Here is a 17,775-nt window from a genome sequence, read left to right as displayed (position 1 = left end):
CCTGAACGTAAAAATTGTTTTTAGATTCCAATTGTACTTTCAACAAGGTTATCATCAATTTACATATTTGTAACAAGAATGAATGAATGGAAATAGGTGTTTCATGTTAAAATATGTTATCTTTTTCACTAATAAACACGTTTAATCGTATTCATGGTTAGACAAGATATTTTAAGATAGGAAGTCTTGGTATTGACATAAGATTTCTTTACTTATCTTGAATTTCTGAAATTGTCCTGAAATAAAGACAGGATCTTGAAATTTTGAAGAACTTGGCGACCCCTAGTTCAATTTGAGTTTTGGCATCGTCCCATCCTAAAATAATGCTCGGAGAAAATAGAAATTCAAAATTCTGGAGACGAAATGGATATCATTACACTGATGCTTTTTTTTCAGATCCCTTGAATACGAATTGCATATCTGCATTTCTATCGAAGGAAGAGCCTTAATTTTCCCCATATGTTCAATTGTTCCCACCTACTTTACGGTTTCTTCGATTACCGCAACAATTACTCCATGAACAAGCGTAAAGATCCATTTTCCGACTCTTGAAAGACGCTGATCTGCCTGCAACGACTAAAATCGTTCCTCAGATAATACCACCCTCGAGCATTGGGGTTGGAATCGTCAAAGTCCCCTAACCGTCGAACCATAAATGAGCACTTGACCAACATTCTCAATTCAGCTCGTTTTTCGGAATTCACAGTGGGGCATGACCCAAATCGATTCCGGAATTTCACCCAAATCGAACTCACAATGCCCCAATACACATGGTTTTTTGGTTATTATGACAGTAGCCGTGGTGGTCCATCCCCTTTCTTCCCTGGACAATGGTCCAGTGTGGAATCAAGGAGGCGAGTTTCTTTGGGTCCTCACGCTAACCGAGACGTTAGGGCCGATTTATGACACCCATTGATTCATGGGACGTTTTTATGGCGCTGTCCTTGTAAAACTAGGTAGCCCTAGTTATACATCGTCAATTACTAGGTTAGAATATGGGCATTTCGGAATTGGGACAGTCGCCCGATGGTTATTTACGATTGGTTCACCTGCTGAAATCGGAAGCAAAGAGTCTCCCTCAAGAAGAATCTCAGGACAATGAAATGTCAGTTAAAAGAAACTTTCACCACTCTAGATAATTGATATATTACTCCAGAAAGAAGATTTTGACAAGGAACTTGCTTGAATTTCTCTTATCACGTTGCCTTCTTCAGTTCATTGCAATATAAGAACTTACAATTTATATTTGGACGAAACAAATATACAGAATTCCATAGCTCACTTACTATTTCAAGCTTTATCATTCAATTATGAGAATTATTCGATTAGGTTTCGTCGTGAAAATTTTCTTGGCATCAATTAGATGTCATTACTGGAATATCATGAATAAATGAATGCATTCGGGCGAAAAACAATCATTAAAATTAGGAAAGTTTATAGTTTAGTTGTCCATGTTCGCCGTCCACCAATCAAGTTTAGTGTTATTTAATTATTACACTCGTTTTATGTCATATTCGATGATGATCGGTGGAAATATCTGAATCAGGTATACTTGAATTCATTATGAAGCCACTGCTTAAGTACTTCGTCTTTCCCACGCCAATGATATATTAATTAATGAGTGGTTTCAAGCCAGTTTGTCATTATTTATGTAAATATTGATTCTCACGTATTTATTACGGGTAAGTTGTAAGTTAGAATTACGTTCGCTTAGTAGTTTTACGTCCAGAAGAACTGAAGAGATATTACATATTCAATACTTATACCCAGAGGAGTAAAACCTGTAGAAAATACAATCACAATATATGAAAATCAGAAACATCACCAATATGGATAGAACAGGTGAAAAAATTTTAGAAATAAATGAAAAAAATCGACTATTCAGAAAAGAAACGCTCACAAAATATTTGCAAGAAACCATTTACTGGTTTTGTTGTTGGCGGTTTTTTTGTAGGGGTATATAATGTGTTTGGTTTCGACATTTTTTCTTTGATTCATGAATTTGTACCTTCCCATCAACCCTATATTTCCGTAGAATTTTCATTTTTTTGTTATCTTCTATCCCCTGGATATGGAAAATGGATTCAGAATCCTTGAAACTTCCTTTCGTTTGTTTAATGAACAAAAATATCCAAAACATAATAGTCACTTCGAATACAGTTGTTGAGAAACTTGGTGAATTTCACGAATAAAGGGGATGATATTCTCCGAAAATGATCTTTTTATAGCGGCCCATCAGTAGAAAAAAAGGAATATATATATTCGGATTAATGAAATTTTGCCTTCCTCATAAAAATTTCAGGGACACGAATGAAGTTCAAACACCAGACTTCTTAACCTTTTTCATCAGCGACATTCATCCTAACACTAAAACACGAAGTCATCAACTATAAATAATTCATTTGGTCTGAGGAAGTTCGTTTGATTGCTCATTAAACTAGCTCAGCCCCCGAATCATTAGCCAATGGAAAACCGTCATTTTTACATAGCATTGTGGAAGAGGTGTAGATACTGGTACCAGCGTAATTCGTATGCGTGCATTTTCAGACACGTTCGTTGTTCATGCGTCCGGTGGTGGGGGCTAGCCTGAACCGAAACGCAGGCATCAGGGTTCTTGCCGTTCTTGGTCCTTCGACTCGGATCAGTTTGGGTTTGACTACGAGAGTGAGGAGACGCGCGACACAGCGTTTTCAACTGAGCTTTCGTACATCGTGCTTTCGAGTTTACAGTGTTTTGGTTTTTCGTTGACGCCAATGAGAACTTGAACTTTTCGTTGTGACTTAGTGGTGTTGAATGAGCTCAGGATATTTTCGAGTGTTTCTATCGAGTTGACAGTTTTTCCAAAACCATTTCGTTCGTTATCTTGTGAGTTTTTTTTTTTTGGATAGCTCGCGAATAGGTGAGTTTCATCTTGCTTTTATCTAGTTGTGAAAAAATATCGCCGATTACTTCCCTCCACGTTGAGGCGTTTCTTCAAGATTATGTGTACCTAGGTACTTCGAGTCGAGCCAGCATCTCGGCTTGCATGAGAAGAGGTCATAGCGTACCTGTTATTTCGACGCTAGGTTAATCATTGTCTGGATAGTCGATAGACTTTAACCTTTCACACGGAGCCCCGTAATCTCCCAGAGTGAGTCAGTCTCTTGGTATCGATGACCACGAACAATGACCGTCTCTGGACACTCGTCATTAGATATGCGACTCCTTAACTGTCAAAATGTGATTGACGAGTTAGTCATCTGAGATCCTGGCTGATTAGCTGGTATTCTTGGGTTTCCGCTGACGAAAGCCAGTCGAAGTTGCACTAATGAGGGTTTGGTGGCATTCCTGGCATGTCTTTTTCCGTGAAACGTTGTTTGCAACATCTGCGGTATTCCAGTCACAAAAGAACGCCTATTTCTGGGTAACATCGCAATTCGTCATCCTCAATTTGGGGGGACGCTCACACAATCCTTTCGAGCTGTCAAAATGGGCTGTTTTGACGACCCTTAGCTGATCAATCTGGGGGGTTTCTTGTTAGTGCGTGATGGATTAGGTTATTAAATACCAACGAAGTGGTTTCTGCAGCTAACTTTATTGCACGTTCGAATGCGTTTAAGTCCATTCAAATCTAGAGCATCATCGTATCTCGAAAAGACATCCAAGTTGCTGTCGGTTCGAATATAAATGTTGACATTTCCAGAATGTTTGATAGATTCATCATTAAATATTGCAGAAGGTCTAGAATCTTTTGGGTGGAGACATCTGGGATATTCTGCAACCATTTTGCGTCATTAATGATTGTTGTTTTTTGTATTTACCCATCTGGTATCAAGGACTCACTGCACCTGGTGTTTTAGTCAGTTTCAGTAGCTTTCAGTTGAGCGATTTCAGAAGTTTATTGTGGGAACAGCGACCAAGATCTATGATTATTTGTTTTACTGTTTGGAGTCAGCAAAATTAATTGTTTAGAGTGGGCTTCGAGATCTCAAATGATCGATGAAAATGAGCTGTCTCCATAAACCCATAATGGCAATATATCGCCCTCTGACATAAAATATGTTCATAATCTGCCATTACGCCCCGACGAAAGGTGGCCTTTACCTGTGTGCAGCCTTTGAGGTCAGCCATCCTCTTAGCGTGCATTTTATTGTATCCCACACGTTCTGCGAGAGATCTATATAGAGGTACCTGACAGGATTAGTTATGAGAATTTCGGCTCCATAGCGAGAAAGGCTGGGTGGATAATTTGATTGATCACTTCTGCGTCGAAATTTTATTCCGGCATTTCGGTGGAATCATAAAAGATTAATTTTGGCTGTTTGCTCGGGCCCATATTGTTGCGTTGCGGTTGAAAGGAGGAAATAGAAGAATAAATGGGAAATTTTTCACTAAATTGCTTCTGAGATATATTGTCGGTCTTCTCGGTTGTATCAAAATAAGGTAGAGGCCATAGCGAAACTTTTATGGCCGATTCCAAAATAAAACCGTATTTCCACTTCCTTGAACAGTGCTGGAGTAAGGTACAATGGCCTTTTTTTCGATCGAATTTCATGGTTCGGAATTTTACAGGTTTTGGCTTAGATCTAGTAGGTAACAGATCTTCTGATTTTATTTTATGTTTGTGTATTATCACAAGAAACACAAGGGAATTTTTTAAGGTTTGATATTGAAAAAATCTTTCATTTGGGAAGCATTATTTATTATTGGAATATTGACATCTTCAGTTCATGTTTTGAATTCTTTCTTCAAGAATTAAATGTTGGGAACTTGATGTAAAATTAACAGTTTACCGAGCAGTTTACGTAGTATACATATAACTTTGGATATGATATTTCTGAATCATTTATTCATTCATTTTTTGGTATAAGTGTTATATTCGATACCCAAAATACCATTGTGGTCGATCACGGTAAAAATTATCATAAGCGTATATTGAAACTTTTCATAGAAAGGGCAACATAGCGTTGATTTAAAACCCAAAAATGTTTTGACAAGCGTCATAACCCCACATTTTCGTACTATACAGAGTGAAATGTGTCAAATCCCCATGGCCAACCGAGTGCTAAAATAAAAGTGAATGGAGTATATGTATAGTTATATCATTTTAAAGCCTTGGAGATTGGAGCATGAGGAAATTCAATTCACAAGATATTTTCTCGAGAAAGAATAACTGATCTGGAATATTGCTCTCGATTGGAAAAAATCTGAATTCTTGACTGTTCAGATAAATGAATCTCCAGAATAAATGGGTGTAATTCGGGAAGCCGATAAAATATTTTATTTCCTCCCGATTGTCTCCTTTCTCAGTCTGAAACACCGTCGTCATTCCTTTCTTGAGAGCACTTTAAAAACGTCTCGCTGAATACACAGTAGTGTTATTAAGTCGCAGGTATTTCACTCTTATCAGGTCCAAGTGGAACAAACATTTTCTCCTCGTGATAATTCTCCACGGTCCGTAGATTTATCTCTGTCTCACCGTAAATTTGTGGGACCATGTTTCATTCGTTAATTAGCCTTTTACAGCTTCATTAGCATGATGCCCAACTCCTTGATTTGGTTTAATTCGGTCGGTACAAGTCGTAAAAAGTTTTTATGGCCGTGTTAATCGGTACTGATGCTTCGGAAGGAAATTTTTCCGAACTATCAATGTGAATTGATCTGTGTTATCGCAGAAAGATGAACAGAATTGAATTTTCAACCTGGAACTGTCTAAAGATGCAAATGATTGAATATCATCTAAATCTCTGTGCAGATTCGACGAATGCAGAATACCAAAGCTCGTTCATGACATTCCTCGATCTCCCATGATAACATCTCGCTGAAAAAAATCTGTTACTGTAAAAAGTGCCATTGCAATCCCTTCTTCGACAAACAGTCGATTCATTTTTAAACGGCACGAAATTGTTCCATGAATATTATAGTGTTTTCCTACCCTGTGACTACGATGAACATTGCTGAACAATACAGTCCTAGATAAGTTCCCCTGGCATGAACATTCCCATGTAATCATGATCCTCGTCATAACCTCGTGTCGTATTTACGAAAAATTGTTTCGATTTTGTGGTATATAGGTGTAGGTAATACATTCTATTTTGCGATAACCCTTACGTGTCCTTCTGTCATAAAATAACATCCCGCACACAGAAACATTTTTTTATGGTTTTTAAACGGACCCGATATGGAAAACATGGTATAGGAAAAAGGTGTTCCTACTACTGTTAAAATATTTGTACGAGTCAAAGTTTTTCATAAATTACCAAAATCTACGGAAATATACTCCATTCATTCGGTTGGCCAAGGAAATTTGACACATTTCACTCTGTATAGTACGAAAATGTGAGGTTATGAAGCTTGTCAAAACATTTTTGGGTTTTAAGTCAACGCTATGTTGCCCGTTCTACGTAAAAGTTTCTGTTATCACGTATTTTATCACAATGTCAAATCTCTTCGGAAAATATATGACGAACATAATTGAAGTTTATACAAACTGATTGAAGGCATACCAAATCCAGTTATTTTCATGGAAAATACAAGAGATCAGTATAATATCCTAATATGCACTAGCTTGAGGACAGTTAATGTTCGTTATCTTCTTTGGCTAAGGTTTGAATACGTTACATCAGTTGTAGATTTCAAAAATATTAACCCGAAGATGAAATGCATATGTTGCGGTGGTTTGGAATGGGTTTCTCCCGAAAGAATTAACAGATAATTACAAGAATGTTAAATTCTTCAACAAAAATCATCTTGTACCAATATAAGTAAAAAGAAAAAAAGGAAGTTTCAAGTCAAGATGAACTCCACCTTTGAACAAAAATTCCAAATGAATAAATAATTAACAGGACCACTGGCGCGAATTTATGGCTGTGCATCTTAATACACTGATATAATAATAATAATTAGGTATTTATTGGTACCTTGAGACATTTACAATGTATAGAACAAGTCAAATGAAAAATAGAAAAATCAATTTTCGGGAACTTATTCTACGATAACATTCATCGAAAATCCTGTTGTAAACTTTTCGCATTAATTCACTCAAACATAAAATTCTCAAATGCCACCACTTTTTTGGGTCTCCCAATAGAAGGAAGTTTTTTGTCATCCTCTTCATTCACAATCTTTCTGATTGTGGAAATATTCAGCTGAAATATAAGTCGTTTGGATTCAGATGAAACATTATATAAATTCTCTTACATTGAATATGTTCGCTATCGTCTGACGTATTGTGGATTTTAAAATATCAGGGTATAACTATTTGAATGAGCGGATCAGAATTCTAAATAGCACTTCCTGAAACCCTGTCTCCTCTTTTTTTTCAATCACTTTCGGCATTTTCGTAATAAAAATTGATATAAGTTGTGGCAACGGCGTTATGACATGAACGACATTTCATGAGTGCTTACTCCGTTCTAGTTACAAAAACTTGAGAAAATTATTTCATGGCCAACCGACTGCTAAAATAAATTGAATGATGTATAGCTGTTTGACCCACCATGTTTTAATTTGAATTTTTTCCATCTATGAAACCTTTGAGAATAGCGTCTTCAAATGTGATCAAATGATAATTTGAATGAATAATATCGTATAAATTGCGATTTTTCACGATTTTCGAAAAGGTTCGACTTGCCCACGTTCACAGACAACCGATTTTTCGACTGACGCTTCCTGCAAACGAATCCGCAGAATCGCGGTTTCTTAATCACAGGTCATCAGCAATTTTTCAGCCGCGATTTCAATATTCCCCACCGCAAGCAATTATCCGTATCGTCCGTTCAGACCGTAATTGAGCCAGAAATTGTAATCCGAAATCGCTAGGAAAACACAGATACAGACCGCCGGACACGCTCTAATCAATTAAGAGAAACAACGTTGACGGCTACCCCACAAATAATTAAAACCTTAGATACGGCCCAACGGGTTCGAATGAAGAAGAACGGAACGTATTCGTTTCGGACGAAATCGATCTGTGATCTGTGAGCGGCGAAAATGAGAGATTTGACACGTTTTGTTTCCGGATTCATTGTGATTTGATTGAGTTGTATCTGGGCTGTTTTATACTTCGGTTGGTACGACTGTTTTTTAATTTCTGCGGTCTTCGGATGATTGTACGGCAAGCAGGGAACAATGGATCCATTCGAGAGGTTGTTCCAGATCTTGTTCTTCTTAGGAAATCGTGCATCCTCTGAGACCACCGATGTGGGTTTTTTTCTCCTTGTATATGAGAAAAATCGACACAATTGTCATTATTTTAGAATTCACTAATGAAATACTGAGTAACTAGGATGGAAAGTTTATATTTCATGATCATCATGGTCTATTATTGTGATTTAATGATGTGCGTTCAAAAAACGTCAAGTAGACTGATGGAATTCGATGGTTGATAATTCAGTGTCTTAATTACCTAAGCAACCCTGGACATAGAGGAAGAAGCTCGGAAAGAAGAAAAAGAAGCATTTTAGATTTTACGTGAATCAGATGAAATTTTATATCGAAATTAGGTTAGAGATAGATCTTTGGTAATGTTCACATATTTCAATTCTTCAAATACTGTTGTGGTATAAGCAAAGCGATACGTTTAGACACAAAATATCAAGTCAGATATCACCTTATCTTCCTTTACTTGTGTGCATAGACTATTCTTCTTCCCTCTTTTTAGCTTTACGGATTCTAAGGTCATTTAGACAATTCCTTGAAATGTTTGAGTGGATATTTGAACACTCAATCGGATGTTTTCAAAATATTCAACAGGGAACGATGATAAACAATGAAAAACTGAAAGAGAATGAAGAAAATTCGTCAAAAGACAATTTTGACATGTAATCAGGAGATCCAACACGATCTTTACAGATATTTGTCTGTTTGAAGAGTCAAGGCAAGTGAACAGATAATAAACTTATAAATTACGCGAATCTTAAACATGACAAATTTCCCTTTCGTGGTAGAAATTCTGAACATTTTTGGGTTGGCGACTATGACCGAACTCTCGTATTGCTTGGTGTTTTTCCACACGTTTCTATGGTTTTCTAGCATGAAACGAAAGAGAAAAAATGCGGCAGATCTCCACAAAAAGCTTCATCAATCTCAAAATCGAAGAAATATTTCGACATATAGGTCAATGTCATCATTGTTGAGATAGTTTCATTTTGGGAAGATCATAGACATAGAGACATGGACTGAGCCTCGGACTGAGCAATGTCAGCATGAAATTGGTTTTCTTATAGAAAAGGAGAAATGATCGTTGGGCTTTTATCTGTCTCTTTTTTGTTCACATAGAGGTGAGTGTGAACTCACCATCAAAATTCTAGAAAAAGACAACGGCATGCCCGATGTTTAGTTTCTCTCTGTCACTTTTTTGACCATATTTCATGCATAGATAGAAAGGGAAGGCATAGTCCATGTCTATGAATCTATGGGGAAGACGAAGTTATTCAAGGAAAGAGTCACAGAACATCAACCTTCAAAATTCCATGGCCCACTTGACGAATTTTTTCGAACGCATACTGAAAATTTCAGGAAGGCTGAAACATTTTTCAGTGCTCGATTTCGGGGGTTTTCATTGGGGATAATGAACCAAAAGCCAGGTAAGGACTGCCTAAACTCCAGATCCTCGGACCCAAACCGCTCAAAACAATGCTCTCAATCACAAGACGAGAGAGCTACGTGGCCGCCTCTCAAAGAAAGATAACTTCGTAAGATGTTCCTCGGAACGAACTGAACGCTCCAGCTACATCTCCCGTCACGAATTTCCCGACAATGTTTCAAATCTCATTACGGGCATTGTCATAAAAACAATAAGATCACTGTGAGCCTGTACAACATCTCGTTAGAGCAGCAAAGTTCCTGGCAGTCGTACCGAAAATTACTGAGGACGGACAAATTCATAACGATATTAATAAAGATCCCCATACCCTCCGCTTCCCCCCGTCTCAATAAAGACGTCGAATTCAGTCCTGTGTTTTGATTCGTCCCCCGTTCCAGCTTCATGTCTAAACTGATTCACTGATGGAATTGTAGCAGGCCGGGGTGGGTATTGACTGGAATAAATATCCGAAAATTTACATTGCTCCTTCTCTCTGCTTGATTATTTTCTCGCTTTGAGACTCGCAATAATGAGCTTCGTTAATTTGCCAAGAATTCGTGTTTCCTGTTTGGATCCAGACCGAAAAGCGAGAAGCTACTTCGTTATTGGGGCATGTGCAGACCCTAATATCATGACCAAAAAGCTGTATTTGATTTGAGTAATTCATATCCGAAATAATATGCCGAGCAGCTTTGGGTTAGTTCAGTACTTGAATGGGCGATCGCCCTGGTTATGAATATTTACAAGCGAGCGAAAAGTTCCTTTCTTTTCGTCAGCATATAACATAGACTTATTGATTCTATGATATCTCCAGTAATTTGACAATTATTTGCCACCTGGTGCAAGAACGTCCATTAAGATTTGATGCCCCATTAAAATTCAAATGAGATTATTCATTCGCAGTTCATAGCTTTGTATTGGTAGACGTTCGGCCATAAGATATACTAACCTCAAGAGAAAATGGAACACTTTGTGAGGAAAACGATAATTATTGAGTTTTCGTTGATGATTCTGGCTACTTTTACTGGCTGATCTTACTTCCAAAGTCAGGAACTGACAAAGTATTCCTTCCGGACGTTTTTCAATCTTGAGGTATTTCACCAACGTGTGAACGGATCCAATTTTCCAGTTCGCTCCGAAACCCATCTTTACGGTACATTTATTATCAACTAACAGAATTACGAGCATCTCACAAGTAATAATTATGTGTTATCTGAGAATGTTTACGTAGGCCGAATGGAATAATTCCGTTATATTCTCCTTCTATTCGTCTATCCCACAAACCATCTGATAGATATACCAGACGGAGTAACCAAATATTTGTTATAACATGATATCGTCAACGATATGTAATCGATAGTGTAATATTTGGACTAACGTTGAACACAATGAAATTCGATACTTTTGTTTCGGTCGTCCGTTCTTTCATGCCGTGTAGACCGAAGTTGAACTGTTCCACAGATTTCTTTCCGGTCTTAGTCGTGTATGTGGGAAGATGAGCTGGGAAATCGATCAGCAGATCCCTCTGTTGAAACGTGCAAGAATCGTCTATGCTCACTCAGGATGACGAAAAGTTTCGAATATAAGCTAAGCATTTGTGGATCGCTCTGTAAATACAAAAGACATTTATGAGCTGAAAATTGACTTGTTTTCTGGTTCAGTTGGATCAGAACCAAATTACAATTCCATCCCTCGTTGGAGTTGCAAATTCAACGTTCACGTGTATATTCAGCCATATACGATGAAACAGCAATCGACAAGGATAAGTTGCGAACTGAACTTCTTTGTTGCGGCAGTTTATATAGCACTTGTTGGCAGAAAGTCTGAGACATCTGCCAGCTAACCTACCCAGTTCCCTCTATAAGTTATTGTCTCAGTATTGAAAGACCGAAAGCAGTTATATAATAGAAACAGGAGAAATCTATTACCGAAGTTCTTGAAGTGAATAATTGTTTGTAATGGACTTCTTAGAAGACGAGAGTAAGTTTCAAGTGCTGTACATATACTCGACTAAGCCGTTTCCCGAATTCGTTTCGAAATTGATCGTTAGCCGAACTCTGGATAATTATTTCCATTATGTTGATTTGCTTTGGTGGATTAGTTTCGTGTTGTGTTCATAATTGCTGGGTTGGAATGGATGTTTGGATTGCGATCGCGATGTTTGAGACCGCATCTTATGCACATGGGGGTTTCAGACCAATTACCCTATCTGTGAAGGTAGCGGCGCCCCTGTGTCATTATTCATTCGTACAACCCTTTCAGCGTTCGGTTTATAACAATCAGAGCTAAATACAAGGAAAAAATGAGACTAGTAGATACTATGAATAGAATATGCATACGAATAATTCAGGGGATCGTACATATACTCCATTCACATTTATTTTAGCAGTCGGTTGGCCATGAAATTATTTTCTCAAGTTTTTGTAACTAGAACGGAGTAAGGTTGGCACTAATGAAATATCGTCAATGTCATAACGCCGTTGCCACAACTAATCTCAATTTTTATTACGAAAATGCCGAAAGTGATTGAAAAAAGAGACAAGGTTTTAGGAAGTACTATTTAGAATTCAGGTCCGCTCATTCGAATAGTTATACCCTGATATTCTAAAATCCACAATACGTCAGACGATAGCGAACATATTCAATGTAAGAGAATTTATATAATGTTTCATCTGAATCTAAACGACTTATATTTCAGCTGAATAATTCCACAATCAGAAAGATTGTGAATGAAGAGGATGACAAAGAATTTCCTTCTATTGGGAGACCCAAAAAAGTGGTGGTATTTGAGATTTTCATATTTGAGTGAATTAATGCAAAAAGTTTACTACAGGATTTTCGATTAATGTCATCGTAGAATAAGTTCCCGAAAATTGATTTTTCTATTTTTCATTTGACTCGGCCTATACATGTCTTAATGTACCAATAAATACCTAATTATTAATATTATATCAATGTATTGAGATGAACAGCCACAAATACACGCCAGTTGTCCTGTTAATTGTTTATTCATGTAAAATTCTTGTTCAAAGGTGAAGTTCATCTTGACTTGAAACTTTCTTCAATTCCTTTTATTTATATTGATGAAAGATGATTTTTGTTGAAGAATTTAACATTCTTGTAATTATCTGTTGATTCTTTCGAGAGATACCCATTCCCAACCACTGCAACATATGCATTTCATCTTCGGGTTGATATTTCTGAAATCTACAACTGATGTAACGTATTCAAACCTTAGCCAAAGAAGATAACGAACATTAACTCTCCTCAAGCTAGTGCATATTATGATATTATACTGATCTCTTGTATTTTCCATGCAAATAACTGGATTTGGTATGCCTTCAATCAGTTTGTATAAACTTCCATTATGTTCGTCACATATTTTCCGAAGATATTCGACTTTGTGATAAAATACGTAGTAACAGAAACTTTTACGTAGAACGGGCAACATAGCGTTGATATAAAACCCAAAAATGTTTTGACAAACTTCATAACCTCACATTTTCGTACTATACAGAGTGAAATGTGTCAAATTTCCATGGCCAACCGAGTGCTAAAATAAAAGTGAATGGAGTATACAGTATTTAACGACACGAGCGAATAGATCCGAAGAATTCAGAACTTATGATCCCACGCAGTAGGCCCTGCATTAAATTCAATAGGTCGGCCCAACAACAAAGAAAAAACAACATATTCCATCGAAAACGTGTAGGTCAGAATGCACTGTGTGTTTCTGTGCCCAGAGCGTCCGTCGTTTCTGTATAATACACTTTTACATGAACCACCGATGCGCAGGGATGAATAGGGATGAAATTTTTGTTTCCATATGTCCATTGTTCTGCCATTTATTATTGTTCCACTAACAATCAAGTGTGCGCAAACCGTCCCCCCCTATTTAGCGGATCAAAAGAACATACATTTCAACCGATATCCACGTGAAGGGGAGCAACAAAGGAGGTTTTTCCGGACTAGGAGCACTTGTGGTAAGCAGCCACGTTTGAGGGACGGTCATAGAGTAGCCATCGATCACGATGAATTAGGTACGACCTGACAGATTATTTTTTCGTGTGTACTTCACATCCGAACCATTCGTCCCTCTTCAAATTTCGTTCATTATGGAACACCTAATGGATGATTGGGTTCCGACAACTAATTATGAAAACGACAGGGTTATAGAGGGTGGGTTTTCGGCTCTTGATCATTTTTGGCCAAATTAGTCTTTCATTTTCAAATATTGAGTAGATATGGCCGATACTTGATGAAAATCCATACATACTTGAATTAGAAACAAAAGGATCACTTGTTTCTTTACCATTTTTTTTCGATTCGCCCTGGATAAGAAGATTCATTTCAGTTTTCATTATAAGCTAAGCCACCCCTGGAAAAACGAAAATCCCTTCAGAATAACAAGCTGAACCTGTGACACTACTCATCTGTGGATCTTTTAAACAGAGTTTAATTCAGCCAAGGTACCCAATTTTTCGAAAGTCACACATATTTTTTTCATCATATTCCAATCGTCTGTGAGATATAACTGAAAATAAATTTTTTATATAGTTTTTCAACAGCCCGTAGCTTTTAAACCGAGCAGAATTGAAAAAAAAGGTAAAGAAAAAAGTGTTGAGATATAAGTACAAACTACAAATCGAAGACTAACCTGTATTGATTTGTCTCCTTGAAAATATCTGGTTGTCAAAATATTTTCCCGGGACAAAAAACCTCTCGCGTTATCACTCTGGATGATTCAAGGGAATATTAATACATAACTTGTCAGGATAAAGTTTTCTGCTCATTATATTCAATATGCAAAAATGGTCCCGTTCTAAACGAAGGCGAAAAAAAAGGAGTCCCTTTAGAACTTTGGGAAAGTGCCCTACCTCGCCAGTGCAACCCGCTTCTTGGCTGCCGACTGAGGAAATTAATCCCCAAATTAAAATCAGCACTGGAAATTCAGGGATTTGGACGTATGCTAATGAAACAAAACACCGTGAAACTAACCAAGAGAGAGAGAGGAGGGAGCGGTCGCTCCTCGCAAAAATAAACAACCCTAGACAATCCAGTTTGGGGGTTCTATTCACTGATTTCGGGGATGTTTCCATCTTGATCCGGCGAATGGGAAGAGGTTAATCTGTAATTTCGAATGTATCAGGGGAAGATAATGAAAACGGAAAACCACTTCCGTACTGGAGACATCCGTCTGAAATATATCGGAAACCTCTAGGCTTATCTTTCGAGGGGGCTCTGAAATCCGAAGAGTAGAGAGTTCGGGTACCTTCTGAGAGGTCACGTGTTCATTGTCTTATCGGATGACTCGACGAAAACAGAGGTTTGATTACGTCGTCAGCTGCTAAAGCCTCATTTCGGAACATTTCAGGTCGATGGAGATTAGGCATAGCTGATTTTACTGTTAATTTATGCTGTTTTGGTCCATTAGTAGTTCAGTGAATGAATCATTCTCGGGCCTCTGGCTTTTTCTACAGAAATCAAGGAGATAACTCTAAGAAAACTGATACAGAAATTTAGTCGAATCCGGTGAAGATTCTTAGATCCAAACCGAGGGCTTGAAATTGCGGAAAAAGTTGTTTTGCCCAAAGCAATTTGTTTCCCACTGATACTCAATAAATATGACATGTTTTGGTATCATTTAAAATGATTCCTTACCTAAAATTATCATAAAAAACCCTAACAGTTGTATTTGAAACCAAATCTAGGGTTTCAGATGGCAAAACAGGATTTTAAACGAGATTTTAAACTCCTCTAGTATTATCCACAATCTTATTAGCATTCTAGATACGTTGTCTAGAAAAAGGAGGGAGGTTTACAACAACAGCTCAGCCGTAACAGCACATCGCCCCTGTCCAAAGCACAGCTAGCGATTTTGAGCTTGTTTCCCAATATTTACGACCGGTTCTAGGACAGAAACGACTCGCCCTCAGGAGTGGACTGGGGAAAATGGGAAAACTCTGGAAAATACATCCTCTTAACCTTGCCTTTCGCTGGTTTACATAGGGAGTTATTGATGAATCAGAAAGGGCCGCAATCTAATGATCTAGCCACCACCGTTTTCGACCGAAACTTTCTCTATATGGGGTCCCGAATGTTTTTGAAGTATCAGGGAATCGAGTTGGCGTTACGACGTCAATTTGAGCAGTTTGAAACGTGGGTTGGTTTCGGAATTCCTACAATAGAACGACCGAGGAGTTGGTGCACACTAACGACAACCGAAACGACAAGTATTGAGGAATTTCTCTGTAAGAAAAAAAACTTGTATAATGGAGATAAAAAAAATTCGATGTCGCAGTTTTTACACTTAGACTGATCGTCTAGGATGCTACACTGTAGAAGGAAGTCTGTGAAGTGAAGATTTTGGAATTAACGAATCTCCGTGTGAAATAAAAATGCCCGAATGAAATTGAAGCAAATTATACCGAAATAACAGGTTTGTTTCATCACGTTCTACCCCCAACGGTGTACAAACGACAGAACAGCGTACTTTGGCCAATCCCAACTAAAAATTAATGAACATGTAAAGCACTAAACGATATAAATGTTGTTTTACACTGAAAAATCTCCCATACCGCTAATCTAGATTCGGAAACTCCCGTAACATGCCATTGTGTAAATTGTCACGTTTGCAATAATTTTCCCGCTAGTTAAAATCTAATTTTAACCAGAAACAGCGGGTAGGGAAGCTTGATTATCTACCTATCAACAATTTGCCAACTCATACTATATATAGTTCGCCCGGTGCAGGGTTCAAAGGCGCATTACAAATGTTATACTTTGCTCTGGTTTCCAGATCACGCAATATCGCACTTAATTACTCTCTTGTCGTGTATGCAGTCTTCTTATTTCCTTCTAATTGCATGTCGATTATTAAAGATATTCACTTTGAATAGGTAGCTGGGAAGTGTGTTTGGGCCCTGCTCATCTAAATAAATTTCCTATAAATTATTATTTTTTAATCATATCAGGGGCACATATCGGAATTACACACACGAACAACGGCAGGTGATAAAGAATGGCTGTGTTTTCAATGGAATTTTTTGTTTGTATGCAGTCCAGTACTCATAATGATCCCCACATGAAACACTTTTTTGTTTAACGAATGGCCAACGAAAGAAAACGTCTTCCAGGTTTCCAAAGTTACTTGAACTTTATAACAGTCGGATTTTGAGCTCTTGTCTTCGATATTTCCATTTTTTGTGTTGGAAATTCGAAGGAGACCAAAAAGAAAGTCGAATAATCGACGTTTCTCATAATCCTCGCTCTCTGGAAAATTCAACGCCTTCCAGAAAACTGACAAAGTAACTGAACAACATCCCGACTGCTCCTGGCATGTCCGTAACGTCATTTTATGACTCACATTCAATAAAACCCGGCGATAATATCTGACAGCGTATCGCATGCACATGAAGTCTCGGCCGAGCTTCAAGAAGAGATATATTACGAGGCAGAACAGCTTCTGAAAAGTATAAAAAAGGCAATTTCTGTTTAACGGTTCGGAACAATTTCACATGCTCCGAATGTTGGAGGGTTCCTCTGCCGCGCCGGGCCCAAGAAATTAGGCGATAATGTTTTAAAACGAATGTCCCATAGTCCTTATCCGCCCTCGAAATATTGGAACTGGAATCGCCGAGGGGTATTCCCGTGGATGCGCCGGCACCCCTGGAACCGGGGGTTTCTCCGATAGTGACGGTTCATTTGCTGCGAAACTGAAAGTCACCTTTTGAATATTAACTCCCCAATTCGATTTCAGTTAAATGGTTCCGAAAGCAATTCTTCTGCTTGCCGACCTAACTCTTGGAAAGTTCCTGTTTCTACCCTAAGAATTTTGGGACAGGATATGTACGTAAGCTGGTTAATGGATGTTGTGACTTATTCATTGGGTAAATTATGTAGATATCTATACGAGGATGTTTTGATATCTAGTTAGCCTAGACCAGTTCCATTCATAAAGTATTGCGTTACCATAGCAACGAACAATAACTCATTAGAAGTGTCAATGTGAAGTTTGGGGTCAGAAAAGTAAACCAGAGTTACGCAATGAATTGAAAGAAAGAAGACGTCCAACGAAATTGTGAAAATCGAAAAATTGGAGTATCGAGCCATCATCAAGTACCTGCAGTTAAAAGGGTTAAAAGATAAGCAGATTTACGAAGATATGCTTAATACCCTTGGTGATCAATGTCCTTCGTATGCGACCGTGA

General features: G+C 37.9%; 1 protein-coding gene across 1 annotated transcript in view; it reads left to right on the top strand.

The window, feature by feature from the left end:
* Positions 1-2,630: 2,630 nt before the first annotated feature.
* The window catches only part of LOC123311611 (MOXD1 homolog 2), an 81,823-nt gene continuing 66,678 nt past the window's right edge, over positions 2,631-17,775 (top strand). The window contains exon 1 of the mRNA XM_044895664.1: positions 2,631-2,899. The gene's annotated coding sequence lies outside the window, so the exon portion shown is untranslated. The remainder of the gene's footprint in view (positions 2,900-17,775) is intronic.

Source organism: Coccinella septempunctata, chromosome 4 (genome assembly GCF_907165205.1).
Source record: "Coccinella septempunctata chromosome 4, icCocSept1.1, whole genome shotgun sequence".
Taxonomy (NCBI): Eukaryota; Metazoa; Arthropoda; class Insecta; order Coleoptera; family Coccinellidae; genus Coccinella; species Coccinella septempunctata.
Note: the sequence above shows the minus strand (reverse complement) of the source record. Positions and strands in the feature narration are given on the sequence as shown.